The 15,018-nt window shown below is 48.3% G+C and overlaps 4 pseudogenes; all 4 read right to left on the bottom strand.

Annotated features, from left to right (window-relative positions):
• Window positions 1–1,097: 1,097 nt before the first annotated feature.
• On the bottom strand, window positions 1,098–1,166 carry LOC134411744 (U6 spliceosomal RNA; annotated as a pseudogene).
• Window positions 1,167–5,616: 4,450 nt separating this feature from the next.
• Window positions 5,617–5,685, bottom strand: LOC134411814 (U6 spliceosomal RNA; annotated as a pseudogene).
• Window positions 5,686–9,210: 3,525 nt separating this feature from the next.
• Window positions 9,211–9,279, bottom strand: LOC134411848 (U6 spliceosomal RNA; annotated as a pseudogene).
• Window positions 9,280–13,808: 4,529 nt separating this feature from the next.
• On the bottom strand, window positions 13,809–13,876 carry LOC134411832 (U6 spliceosomal RNA; annotated as a pseudogene).
• Window positions 13,877–15,018: the final 1,142 nt, after the last annotated feature.

Below are 15,018 nucleotides of genomic sequence, written 5' to 3'. Positions count from 1 at the left end.
CGAAAATGGGCCGTAATGGCACCTTCCCAATGAGGTTAGTGAACCAAACTTCCCAAATGCACATGACAAGGTAGGGCAAATATAGAAAGCTCCAAAAGTTGCCCCAAAAGCACATTCAGATACCTGTTCTGGGCAAAAACGCGTATTGCGCGAATTGGGCCGTAACGGCAACTTCCCAATGAGGTAAGTGAACCAAATTCACCAGATGCACATGAGAAGTTGGGACAAATACAGACAGCTCCAAAAGTTCCCCTAAAACAACGTTTAGATACCCGTTCATGGTAAAAATGCATATTGCTCAAATTGGGCCGTAAAAGCAGCTTCCCAATGAGGAAAGTGAACCAAACTCACGAGATGCACATGACAAGGTGGGACAAATATAGAAAGCTCCAAAAGTTGCCGAAAAACCAAGTTCAGATACCCGTTCCTGGCAAAAACGCGTATTGCGAAAAACGGTACGTAACGGCAACTTCCCAATGAGGTAAGTGAACCAAACTGACCAGATGCACATGACAAGTTGGTACAAATATAGACAGCTCCAAAAGTTGCCCGAAAACTACGTTCAGTTACCCGTTCCTTGCAAAAACGTGTATTGTGCAAATGGGCCGTAACGGCACCTTCCCAATGAGAGAAGTGAACCAAACACACCATATGCACATAACTGGGTGGGGCAAATATAGAAAGCTCCAAAAGTTACCCCGAAACCACGTTCAGATACCCGTTCTGGGCAAAAACACGTATTTCTCAAATTGGGCCGTAACGGCAACTTCCCAATGAGGTAAGTGAACCAAACTCACCAGATGCACATGACAAGGTAGAACAAATATAGAAAGCTCCAAAAGTTGCCCCAAAACCACGTTCAGATGCCCGTTCTGGGCAAAAACTCGTATTGTGCAAATTGGGCCGTAACGGCAACTTCCCAATGAGGTAAGTGAACTAAACTCACCAGATGCACATGACAAGGTGGGCAAATATATAAAGTTCCGTAAGTTGCCCCGAAACGACGTTCAGAGTCCCATTCCGGCAAAAATTCGTATTGCGCAAAACGGGCCATAACAGCAGCTTCCCAATGAGGTAAGTGAACCAAACTATCCAGATACGCAGGGGTCATTCTAATCTTCTCTGTATCGTTCCAATTTTAGTATATGTGCTGCCGAAGCGAGCACAACCCTAACCCTAACCCTAACCCTAACCCTAACCCTAACCCTAACCCTAACCCTACCCCTAACCCTAACCCTAACCCTAACCCTAACTCTAACCATAAACTTAACCCTAACCCGGAACCTAACTATAATCCGAACTTAACCGGGAACCTAACCCGGAACCTAACCCAGAACCTAACCCAGAACCTTACCCGGAACCTAACCCTAACCCGGAACCTACCCGAAACCTAACCCGGAACTTAACCCTAACCCGGAAACTAACCCTACCCCTACTCCTACACCTAACCCTAACCCTAACCCTAACTCTAACCATAAACTTAACCCTAACCCGGAACCTAACCATAATCCGAACTTAACCGGGAACCTAACCCGGAACCTAACCCAGAACCTAACCCAGAACCTAACCCGGAACCTAACCCTAACCCGGAACCTACCCGGAACCTAACCCTAACCCTAACCCTAACCCTAACCCTAACCCTAACCCTAACCCTAACCCTAACCCTAACCCTAACCCTAACCCTAACCCTAACCCTAACCCTAACCCTAACCCTAACCCTAACCCGGAACCTAACCCTAACCCGGAACCTAACCCGGAACCTAACCCGGAACCTAACCAGGAACATAACCCGGAACCTAACCCGGAACCTAACCCTATCCCGGAACCTAACCCTAACCCGCACCCGCACCATAACCCTAACCCTAACCCTAACCCTAACCCTAACCCTAACCCTAACCCTAACCTTAACCCTAACCCTAAACCAAACCCTAACCCTAACTCTAACCCTAACCCTAACCCTAACCCTAACCCGGAATCTAACCATAACACGAACCTAACCCGGAACCTAACCCTAACACTAACTCGGAACCTAACCCTAACCAGGAACCTAACCCGGAACCTAACCCGGAACCTAACCCGGAACCTAACCCTAACCCTAACCCTAACCCGGAACCTAACCCTATCCCGGAACCTAACAGTAACCCTAACCCGGTACCTAACCCTAACCCTAACCCGGAACCTAACCCTAACCCTGAACCTAACCCTAACCCGGAACCTAACCCTAACCCGGAACCAACCCTAACCCGGAACCTATCCCGGAACCTAACCCGGAACCTAAGCCGGAACCTAACCCGGAACCTAACCCGGAACCTAACCCAAACCCGGAACCTAACCCTAACCCTAACCTAACCATAACCCGGAACCTAACCCTAACCCGGAACCTAATCCTAACCCGGAACCTAACCCTAACCCGGAACATAACGCTAACCCGGACCCTAACCCGGACACTAACCCTAACCCTAACCTAACCCGGAACCTAACCCGGACCCTAACCCGGATCCTAACCCTAACCCGGAACCTAACCCTAACCCGGAACCTAACCCTAACCCTAACCCGGAATCTAATCCTAACCCTAACCCGGAACCTAACCCTAACCTGGAACCTTACCCTAACACGGAACCTAACCCTAACCCTAACTCTAACCCGGAACCTAACCCAACCCTAACCCGGAACCTAACCCTAACCCGCAACCTAACCCTAACCTGTAACCTAATCCTAACCCGGAACCGAACCCGGAACCTAACCCTAACCCGGAACCTAACCCGGAACCAAACTCACCAGATGCACATAACTAGGTTGGGCAAATATAGACAGCTCCAAAAGTTGCCCCCAAACCACGTTCAGAAACCCGTTCTGGGCAAAAATGCGTATTGCGCACATTCTAACACCCGTTCTTGCAGAGGAGACAAATACAGAAAGCTCCAAAAGTTGCCCCCAAACCACGTTCAGATAACGTTCTGGGCAAAAACTCGTATTTCGCAAATTGGGCCGTAACGGCAACTTCCCAATGAGGTAAGTGAACTAAACTCACCAGATGCACATGACAAGTTTGGCCAAATACAGAAAGCTCCAAAAGTTGCCCCCAAACCACGTTTAGATACCCTTTCAGGCAGAAAACATGTATTATGAAAATGGGCCGTAATGGCACCTTCCCAATGAGGTAAGTGAACCAAACTTCCCAGATGCACATGACAAGGTAGGACAAATATAGAAAGCTCCAAAAGTTGCCCCAAAAGCACATTCAGATACCTGTTCTGGGCAAAAACGCGTATTGCGCAAATTGGGCCGTAACGGCAACTTCCCAATGAGGTAAGTGAACCAAACTCACCAGATGCACATGATAAGGTGGGGCAAATATAGAAAGCTCCAAAAGTTGCCCAGAAAGGACGTTGAGACACCCATTCTGGCAAAAACTCATATTGCTCAAAACGGGCCGTAACGGCAGCTTCCCAATTAGGTAAGGGAACCAATCTATCCAGATGCACATGACAAGTAGGGACAAATATAGACAGCTCCAAAAGTTCCCCCAAAACAACGTTTAGATACCCGTTCTTGGCAAAAACGCATATTGCTCAAATTGGAACCTAACCCTAACCTGGAACCTAACCCTAACCCGGAACCTAACCCTAACCCGGAAACTAACAGTAACCCTAACCCGGAACCTAACCCTAACCCTGAACCTAACCCTAACCCGGAACCTAACCCTAACCCTAACCCGGAACCTAACCCTAACCGGGAACCTAACCCGGAACCTAAGCCGGAACCTAACCCGGAACCTAACCCAAACCCGGAACCTAACCCAAACCCGGAACATAACCCTAACCCGGACCCTAACCCGGACCCTAACCCGGAGCCTAACCCTAACCCGGAACCTAACCCTAAACCGGAACCTAACCCTAACCCTAACCCGGAACATAATCCTAACCCTAACCCGGAACCTTACCCTAAACCGGAACCTAACCCTAACCCTAACCCGGAACCTAACCCAACCCTAACCCGGAACCTAACCCTAACCCGCAACCTAACCCTAACCCAGAACCTAATCCTAACCCGGAACCGAACCCGGAACCTAACCCTAACCCGGAACCGAACCCGGAACCAAACTCACCAGATGGACATAACTAAGTTGGGCAAATATAGACAGCTCCAAAAGTTGCACAAAAACAACGTTCTAACACCCGTTCTTGCGGAAGGGACAAATATAGAAAACTCCAAAAGTTGCCCCCAAACCACGTTCAGAAACCCGTTCTGGGCAAAAATGCATATTGCGCACGTTCTAACACCCGTTCTTGCGGAGGGGACAAATACAGAAAGCTCTAAAAGTTGCCCCCAAACCACGTTCAGATACCCTTTCCGGCAGAAAACATGTATTGCGAAAATGAGCCATAACAGCACCTTCCCAATGTGGTAAGTGAACCAAACTCACCAGGTGCACATGACAAGGTAGGACAAATATAGAAAGCTCCAAAAGTTGACCCAAAACCACGTTCAGTTACCCATAACGGCAAAAACGCGTATTGCGCGAAATGGGCCTTAACGGCACCTTCCCAAAGTGGTAAGTGAACCAAACTATCCAGATGCACATGACAAGTTGGGACAAATATAGAAAGCTCCAAAAGTTGCCCCAAAACCACATTCAGATACCCGTTCTGGGAAAAAACGTGTATTGCGCAAATTGGGCATTAACGTCAGCTTCCCAAAGTGGTAAGTGAACCAAACTATCCAGATGCACATGACAAGTTGGAACAAATATAGAAAGCTCCAAAAGTTGCCCCAAAACCGCGTTCTAATACCCGTTTTTGCGGAAAATGCGTATTGCGAAAATGGACCGTAACCGCACCTTCCCAATGAGGTAAGTGAACCAAACTCACCAGATGCACATGATAAGGTGGGGCAAATATAGAAAGCTCCAAAAGTTGCCTCCAAACCACGTTTAGATACCCTTTCAGGCAGAAAACATGTATTACGAAAATGGGCCGTAATGGCACCTTCCCAATGTGGTAAGTGAACCAAACTCACCAGGTGCACATGACAAGGTAGGACAAATATAGAAAGCTCCAAAAGTTGCCCCCAAAGCACATTTAGATACGTGTTCCGGGCAAAAACGCGTATTGCGCAAATTGGGCCGTAACGGCAACTTCCCAATGAGGTAAGTGAACCAAACTCACCAGATGCACATGATAAGGTGGGGCAAATATAGAAAGCTCCATAAGTTGCCCAGAAACGACGTTGAGACACCCATTCTGGCAAAAACTCATATTGCTCAAAACGGGCCGTAACGGCAGCTTCCCAATTAGGTAAGGGAACCAATCTATCCAGATGCACATGACAAGTTGGGACAAATATAGACAGCTCCAAAAGTTCCCCCAAAACAACGTTTATATACCCGTTCTTGGCAAAAACGCATATTGCTCAAATTGGGCTGTAAAAGCAGCTTCCCAATGAGGAAAGTGAACTAAACTCACCAGATGCACATGACAAGGTGGGCAAATATATAAAGGTCCATAAGTTGCCCCGAAACGACGTTCAGAGTCCCATTCCGGCAAAAATTCGTATTGCGCAAAATGGGCCGTAACGGCAGCTTCCCAATGAGGTAAGTGAACCAAACTATCCAGATGCGCTGAGGCCATTCTAATCTTCTCTGTATCATTCCAATTTTAGTATATGTGCTGCCGAAGCGAGCACAACCCTAACTCTAACCCTAACCCTAACCCTAACCCAGAACCTAACCATAATCCGAACTTAACCCGGAACAAAACCCGGAACCTAACCCTAACCCTAACCCTAACCTGGAACCTAACCCTAACCCGGAACCTAACCCGGAACATAACCCTGAACCTAACCTAACCCTAACCCTAACCCGGAACCTAACCCTGACCTGGAACCTAACCCTAACGCGGAACCTAACCCTAACCCAGAACCTAACCCTAACCCGGAACCTAACCCAGAACCTAACCGGGAACCTAACCCGGAACCTAACCCAGAACCTAACCCGGAACCTAACCCTAACCCGGAACCTACCCGGAACCAAACCCTAACACGGAACCTAACACGGAACCTAACCCTAACCCGGACCCTAACCCTAACCCAGAACATAACCCTAACCCGGAACCTAACCCTAACCCTAACGGGAACCTAACCATAACCCAGAACCTAACCCTAACCCGGAACCTAACCCTAACACGGAACCTAACCCTAATCCTAACCTGGACACTAACCCACCCCCTAAACCTAACCCTAACCCCGAACCTAACCCTAAACCGGAACCTAACCCTAACCCGGAACCTAACCCAAACCCTAACCCGGAACCTAACCCTAACCCAGAACCTAACCCGGAACCTAACCTGTAACCTAACCCTAACCCGTAACCTAACCCTAACCCGGAACCTAACCCGGAACCTAACCCGGAACCTAACCCGGAACCTAACCCGGAACCTAACCTTAACCCTAACCCTATCCCGGAACGTAACCCTAACCCACACACTAACCCTAATCCTAACCCTAACCCTAACCCGAACCCGAACCCGAACCCGAACCCTAACCTTAATCCTAACCCTAACCCTAACTCTAACCCTAACCCTAACCCTAACCCGGAACCTAACCATAACACGAACCTAACCCGGAACTTAACCCGGAACCTAACCCGGAACCTAACCCTAACCCTAACCCGAAACTGGAACCTAACCCTAACCTGGAACCTAACCCTAACGAGGAACCTAACCCTAACCCGGAAACTAACAGTAACCCTAACCCGGAACCTAACCCTAACCCTGAACCTAACCCTAACCCGGAACCTAACCCTAACTCTAACCCGGAACCTAACCCTAACCCGGAACCTAACCCTAACCGGGAACCTAACCCGGAACCTAAGCCGGAACCTAACCCGGAACCTAACCCGGAACCTAACCCGGAACCTAACCCAAACCCGGAACCTAACCCAAACCCGGAACATAACCCTAACCCGGAACCTAAACCGGACCCTAAACCGGAGCCTAACCCTAACCCGGAACCTAACCCTAACCCGGAAACTAACCCTAACCCTAACCCGGAACATAATCCTAACCCTAACCCGGAACCTTACCCTAACCCGGAACCTAACCCAAACCCTAAACCTAACCCGTAACCTAACCCAACCCTAACCCGGAACCTAACCCTAACCCGCAACCTAACCCTAACCCAGAACCTAATCCGAACCCGGAACCGGAACCTAACCCGGAACGTAACCCTAACCCGGAACCGAACCCGGAACCAAACTCACCAGATGCACATAACTAAGTTGGGCAAATATAGACAGCTCCAAAAGTTGCACAAAAACAACGTTCTAACACCCGTTCTTGCGGAAGGGACAATTATAGAAAACTCCAAAAGTTGCCCCCAAACCACGTTCAGAAACCCGTTCTGGGCAAAACTGCGTATTGCGCACGTTCTAACACCCGTTCTTGCGGAGGGGACAAATACAGAAAGCTCTAAAAGTTGCCCCCAAACCACGTTCAGATACCCTTTCCGGCAGAAAACATGTATTGCGAAAATGAGCCATAACAGCACCTTCCCAATGTGGTAAGTGAACCAAACTCACCAGGTGCACATGACAAGGTAGGACAAATATAGAAAGCTCCAAAAGTTGCCCCAAAACCACGTTCAGTTACCCATACCGGCAAAAACGCGTATTGCGCGAAATGGGCCTTAACGGCACCTTCCCAAAGTGGTAAGTGAACCAAACTATCCAGATGCACATGACAAGTTGGGACAAATATAGAAAGCTCCAAAAGTTGCCCCAAAACCACATTCAGATACCCGTTCTGGAAAAAAACGTGTATTGCGCAAATTGGGCATTAACGTCAGCATCCCAAAGTGGTAAGTGAACCAAACTATCCAGATGCACATGACAAGTTGGGACAAATATAGAAAGCTCCAAAAGTTGCCCCAAAACCACGTTCTAATACCCGTTTTTGCGGAAAATGCGTATTGCGAAAATGGACCGTAACGGCACCTTCCCAATGAGGTAAGTGAACCAAACTAATGAGATGTACAAGACAAGGTGGGACATATATAGAAAGCTCCAAAAGTTACCCCAAAACTACGTTCAAATACCCGTTCCGGTCAAAAACTTTATTGCGCAAAATGGGACGTAACGGCATCTTCCCAAAGAGGTAAGTTAACCAAACTCACCAGAGGCACATGACAAGTTGGGACAAATACAGAAAGCTCCAAAAGTTGCCTCCAAACCACGTTTAGATACCCTTTCAGGCAGAAAACATGTATTACGAAAATGTGCCGTAATGGCACCTTCCCAATGAGGTAAGTGAACCAATCTTCCCAGATGCACATGACAAGGTAGGACAAATATAGAAAGCTCCAAAAGGTGCCACAAAAGCACATTCAGATACCTGTTCTGGGCAAAAACGTGTATTGCGAAAATTGGGCCGTAACGGCAACTTCCCAATGAGGTAAGTGAACCAAACTCACCAGATGCACATGATAAGGTGGGGCAAATATAGAAAGCTCCATAAGTTGCCCAGAAACGACGTTGAGACACCCATTCTTGCAAAAACTCATATTGCGAAAACGGGCCGTAACGACAGCTTCCCAATGAAGTAAGGGAACCAAACTATCCAGATGCACATGACAAGTTGGGACAAATATAGACAACTCCAAAAGTTCCCCCAAAACAACGTTTAGATACCAGTTCTTGGCAAAAACGCATATTGCTCAAATTGGGCCGTAAAAGCAGCTTCCCAATGAGGAAAGTGAACCAAACTCACCAGATGCACATGACAAGGTGGGACAAATATAGACAGCTCCAAAAGTTGCCCGAAAACTACGTTCAGTTACCCGTTCCTTGCAAAAACGCGTATTGTGCAAATGGGCCGTAACGGCACTTTCCCAATGAGAGAAGTGAACCAAACACACCATATGCACATTACTGGGTGGGGCAAATATAGAAAGCTCCAAAAGTTACCCCGAAACCATGTTCAGATACCAGTTCTGGGCCAAAACGCGTATTGCTCAAATTGGCCGTAACGGCAACTTCCCAATGCGGTAAGTGAACCAAACTCACCAGATGCACATGACAAGGTAGAACAAATATAGAAAGCTCCATAAGTTGCCCCGAAACGACGTTCAGAGTCCCATTCCGGCAAAAATTTGTATTGCGCAAAACGGGCCGTAACGGCAGCTTCCCAATGAGGTAAATGAACCAAACTATCCAGATGCGCAGGGGCCATGCTAATCTTCTCTGTATCGTTCCAATTTTAGTATATGTGCTGCCGAAGCGAGCACAACCCTAACCCTAACCCTAACCCTAACACTAACGCTAACCCTACCCCTAACCCTAACCCTAACCCTAACCCTAAACCTAAACCTAACGCTAACCCTAACCCTAACCCAAACCCGGAACCTAACCATAAATCGAACTTAACCCGGTACCTAACCCGGAACCTAACCCGGAACCTAACACTAACACTAACCCTAACCCGGAACCTAACCCTAACCCGGAACCTAACCTGGAACATTACCCTGATCCTAACCCTAACCCTAAACCTAACCCGGAACCTAACCCTAACCTGGAACCTAACCCTAACCCGGAACCTAACCCTAACCCGGAACCCAACCCTAACCCGAAACCTAAAGCGGAACCTAACCGGGAACCTAACCCGGAACCTAACCCAGAACCTAACCCAGAACCTAACCCGGAACATAACCCTAACCCGGAACGTACCCGGAACCTAACCCGGAACCTAACCCTAACCCGGAACCTAACCCGGAACCTAACCCTAACCCGGAACCTAACCCTAACCCGGAACCTAACCCTAACCCGGAACCTAACCCTAACCCTAACGGGAACCTAACCCTAACCCAGAACCGAACCCTAACCCGGAACCTAACCCTAACCCGGAACCTAACCCTAACCCTAACCTGGACCCTAACCCACTCCCTAAACCTAACCCTAACCCGGAACCTAACCCTAACCCAGAACCTAACATGGAACCTAACCTGGAACCTAACCCTAACCCTAACCCGGAACCTAACCCTAACCCGGAACCTAAACCTAACCCGGAACCTAACCCGGAACCTAACCCGGAACCTAAACCGGAACCTAAACCGGAACCTAACCCTAACTCTAACCATATCCCGTGACCCTACCCTAAGCCGCACCCTAACCCTAACCCTAACCCTAACCCTAATCCTAACCCTAACCCTAACTCTAACCTTAACCCTAACCCTAACCCGGAACCTAACCATAACACGAAACTAACCCGGAACCTAACCCTAACCCTAACCCTAACTCGGAACCTAACCCTAACCCGGAACCTAACCCGGAACCTTACCCGGAACCTAACCCTAACCCTAACCTGGAACCTAACCCTAACCTGGAACCTAACCCTAACCCAGAACCTAACAGTAACCCTAACCCGGAACCTAACCCTAACCCTAACCTGGAACCTAACCCTATCCTTGAACCTAACCCTAACCCGGAACCTAACCCTAACCCTAACCCAGAACCTAACCCTAACCGGGAACCTAACCCTAACCCAGAAACTAACCCTAACCATGAACCTAACCCTAACCCTAACCCTAACCCTAACCCTAACCCAAAACCTAACCCTAACCCTAACCCTAACCCTAACCCTAACCCTAACCCTAACCCTGAACCTCACCCTAACCCGGAACCTAACCCTAACCCGGAACCTAACAGTAACCCTAACCCGGAAACTAACCCTAACCAGGAACCTAACCCTAACCCGGAACCTAACCCTAACCCGGAACCTAACCTTGACCCTATACCGGAACCTAACCCGGAACCTAACCAGGAACCTAACATGGAACATAACCCTAACCCGGAACCTAACCCTAACCCTAACCCGGAACCTAACCCTAACCCGGAACCTAACCCTAACCCTAACCCTAACCCTAACCCTAACCCTAACCCGGAACATAACCCTAACCCTGAACCTAACCCTAACCCTAACCCGGAACCTAACCCTAACCCTAACCCGGATCCAAACTCTAACCCTAACCCGGAACCTAACCATAACCCTAACCCGGAACCTAACCCTAACCCGGAGCCTAACCCTAACCCTAACCCTAACCCGGAACCTAACCCTAACCCCAACCCGGAACCTAACCCTAACCCGGAACCTAACCCTAACCCCGAACCTAACCCTAACCCGGAACCGAACCCGGAAATTAACCCTAACCCGGAACCTAACCCGGAACCTAACCCGGATCCTAACCCGGAACCAAACTCACCAGATGCACATGATAAGTTGGGACAAATATACACAGCTCCTATAGTTGCCCCAAAACAACATTAAGTTACCCGTTCCTGGCAAAAACGCGTATTCAGCAAAATGGGCCGTAACGGCAGCTTCCCAATGAGATAAGTGAACCAAACTATCCAGATACACATGACAATTTGGGAAAAATATAGAAAGCTCCAAAAGTTGCCCCAAAACCATGTTCTAATACCCGTTTTTGCGGAAAATGCGTATTGCGAAAATGGGCCGTAACAGGACCTTCCCAATGAGATAAGTGAACCAAACTAACAAGATGCAGAAGACAAGGTGGGACATATATAGAAAGCTCCAAAAGTTACCCCAAAACCCCGTTCAGATATCCGTTCCTGGCAAAAACGCGTATTGCTCATATTGGGCCGTAACGGCAGCTTCCCAATGACGTAAGTGAACCAAACACACCAGATGCACATGACAAGGTGGGGCAAATATACAAAGCTCCTGAAGTTGCCCCAAAACCACGTTCAGTTACCCGTTCACGGAAAAAACGCGTATTGTGCAAAATGGGCCGTAACGGCAGCTTCCCAATGAGGTAAGTGAACCAAACTATCCAGATGCACATGACAAGTTGGGACAAATATAGAAAGCTCCAAAAGTTGCCCCCAAACCACGGTCAGATACCCTTTCCGGCAGAAAACGTGTATTGCGAAAATGGGCCAAACGGCACCTTCCCAATGAGGTAAGTCAACCAAACTCTCCAGATGCACATGACAAGGTATGACAAATATAGAAAGCTTCAAAAGTTGCCCCCAAACCACGTTCAGTTACCCATACCGACAAAAACGCGTATTGCGCAAAATGGGCCGTAACGGCACCTTCCCAATAAGGGAAGTGAACCAAAATCGCCATATGCACAGAACTAGGTGGGGCAAATACAGAAAGCTCCAAAAGTTACCCCCAAACCACGTTCAGATACCTTTCTCAGAAAAAACGCGTATTGCGCAAATTGGGCCGTAACGGCAGCTTCCCAATGAGGTAAGTGAACCAAACTCACCAGATGCACATGACAAGTTGGGACAAATACAGAAAGCTACAAAAGTTGCCCCCAAACCACGTTCAGATAACCTTTCCGGCAGAAAACGTGTATTGCGAAAATGGGTAATAACTGCACCTTCCCAATGAGGTAAGTGAACCAAACTCTCCAGATGCACATGACAAGGTATGACAAATATAGAAAGCTTCAAAAGTTAACCTAACCCGGAACCTAACCCTAACCCACCTTGTCATGTGCATCTGGTGAGTTTGGTTCACTTACCTCATTGGGAAGTTGCAGTTACTGCCCAATATGCGCAATACACGTTTTTGACCGGAACGGGTATCGGAACGTGGTTTTGGGGTAACTTTTGGAGCTTTCTATATATGTCCCACCTTGTCTTGTGCATGTAGTGAGTTTGGTTCACTTACCTCATTGGGAATCTGCCGTTATGGCCCGTTTTGCGCAATACGAATTTTTGCCGGAATGGGTATCTGAACGTTGTTCAGATACCCATTGGGACAAATATAGAAAGCTCCAAAAGTTGCCCCAAAACCACGTTCTAATACCCGTTTTTGCGGAAAACGCATATTGCGAAAATGGGCCGTAACGGCACCTTCCCAATGAGGTAAGTGAACCAAACTCTCCAGATGCACATGACAAGGTATGACAAATATAGAAAGCTTCAAAGGTTGCCCCCAAACCACGTTCAGTTACCCATACCGACAAAAACGCGTATTGCGCAAAATGGGCCGTAACGGCACCTTCCCAATAAGGGAAGTGAACCAAAATCACCATATGCACAGAACTAGGTGGGGCAAATACAGAAAGCTCCAAAAGTTACCCCGAAACCACGTTCAGATACCCGTTCTGGGGAAAAACGCGTATTGCGCAAATTGGGCCGTAACGGCAGCTTCCCAATGAGGTAAGTGAACCAAACTATACAGATGTACATCAAAAGTTGGGACAAATATAGAAAGATCCAAAAGTTGCCCCAAAACCACGTTCTAATACCAGTTATTGAGGAAAACGCGTATTGCGAAAATGGGCCGTAACGGCACCTTCCCAATGACGTAAGTGAAACAAACACACTAGATGTACAAGACAAGGTGGGACATATATAGAAAACACCAAAAGTTACCCCTAAACCACGTTCAGATACCCTTTCCAGTAGAAAACGCGTATTGTGAAAATGGGCCGTAACGGCACCTTCCCGATGGGGTCCGTGAACCAAACTCACCAGATGCACATGACAAGGTGGGGCAAATATAGAAAGCTCCATAAGTTGCCCAGAAACGACGACGAGACACCGATTCTGGCAAAAACTCATATTGCGTAAAACGGGCCGTAACGGCAGCTTCCCAATGAGGTAAGTGAACCAAACTATCCAGATGCACATAACAAGTTGGGACAAATATAGATAGCTATAAAAGTTTTCCCAAAACAATGTTTAGATACCCATTCCTGGCAAAAACGCGTATTGCGCAAAATGAGCCGTAACGGCACCTTCCCAATAAGGGAAGTGAACAAAACTCACCAGATGCGCAGGGGCCATGCTAATCTTCTCCGTATCGTTCCAATTTTAGTATATCTGCTGCCCTAACCCTAACCCTAACCCTAACCCTAACCCTAACCCTAACCCTAACCCTAACCCTAACCCTAACCCTAACCCTAACCCTAACCCTAACCCTAACCCTAACCCTAACCCTAACCCTAACCCTAACCCTAACCCTAACCCTAACCCTAACCCTAACCCTAACCCTAACCCTAACCCTAATCCGGAACCTAATCTGGAACCTAACCCGGAAGCTAACCCTAACCCTAACCCTAACCTGGAACCTAACCCTAACCTGGAACCTAACCCTAACCCTAACCCTAATCCGAACCCGAACCCGAACCTTAAGCCTAACCCTAAGCCTAACCCTAACCCTAACCCTAACCCTAACCCTAACCCTAAACCTAACCCTAACCCGGAACCTAACCCTAACCCGTAACCTAACCCTAACCCTAACCCGTGACCTAACCCTAACCAGGAACCTAACCCTAAAGCGGAACCTAACAGTAACCCTAACCCGGAACCTAACCCTAACCCTAACCCGGAACCTACCCCTAACCCAGAACCTAACCCTAACCCGGAACCTAACCCTAACCCTAACCCGGAACCTAACCCTAACCCGGAACCTAACCCTAACCCAAACCCGGAACATAATCCTAACCCGGAACCTAACATTAACCCTAACCCGGAAACTCACCCTAACCCTAACCCGGAACCTAACCCTAACCCGGAACCTAACAGTAACCCTAACCCGGAACCTAACCCTAACAATAACCCGGAACCTAACTCTAACCCCGAACCTAACCCTAACCCCGAACCTAACCCTAACCCTAACCCGGAACCTAACCCTAACCCGGAACCTAACCCGGAACCTAACCCGGTACCTAACCCAGAACCTAACCCGGAACCTAACCCGGAACCTAACCCTAACCCGGAACCTAACCCTAACCCGGAACCAAACCCTAACCCTAACCCTAACCCTAACCCGGAAACTAACCCTAACCCGGAGCCTAACCCTAACCCTAACCCTAACCCGGAACCTAACCTTAACCCCAACCTGGAACCTAACCCTAACCCAGAAGCTAACCCTAACCCGGAACCTAACCCTAACCCCGAACCTAACCCTAACCCGGAACCGAACCCGGAAATTAACCCTAACCCGGAGCCTAACCTGGAAACTAACCCGGATCCTAACC

This window comes from Elgaria multicarinata, chromosome 20 (assembly GCF_023053635.1).
Source record: "Elgaria multicarinata webbii isolate HBS135686 ecotype San Diego chromosome 20, rElgMul1.1.pri, whole genome shotgun sequence".
Taxonomy (NCBI): domain Eukaryota; kingdom Metazoa; phylum Chordata; class Lepidosauria; order Squamata; family Anguidae; genus Elgaria; species Elgaria multicarinata.
The sequence above is the reverse complement of the archived record's forward strand: the minus strand, read 5'-3'. Positions and strand labels throughout refer to the sequence as shown.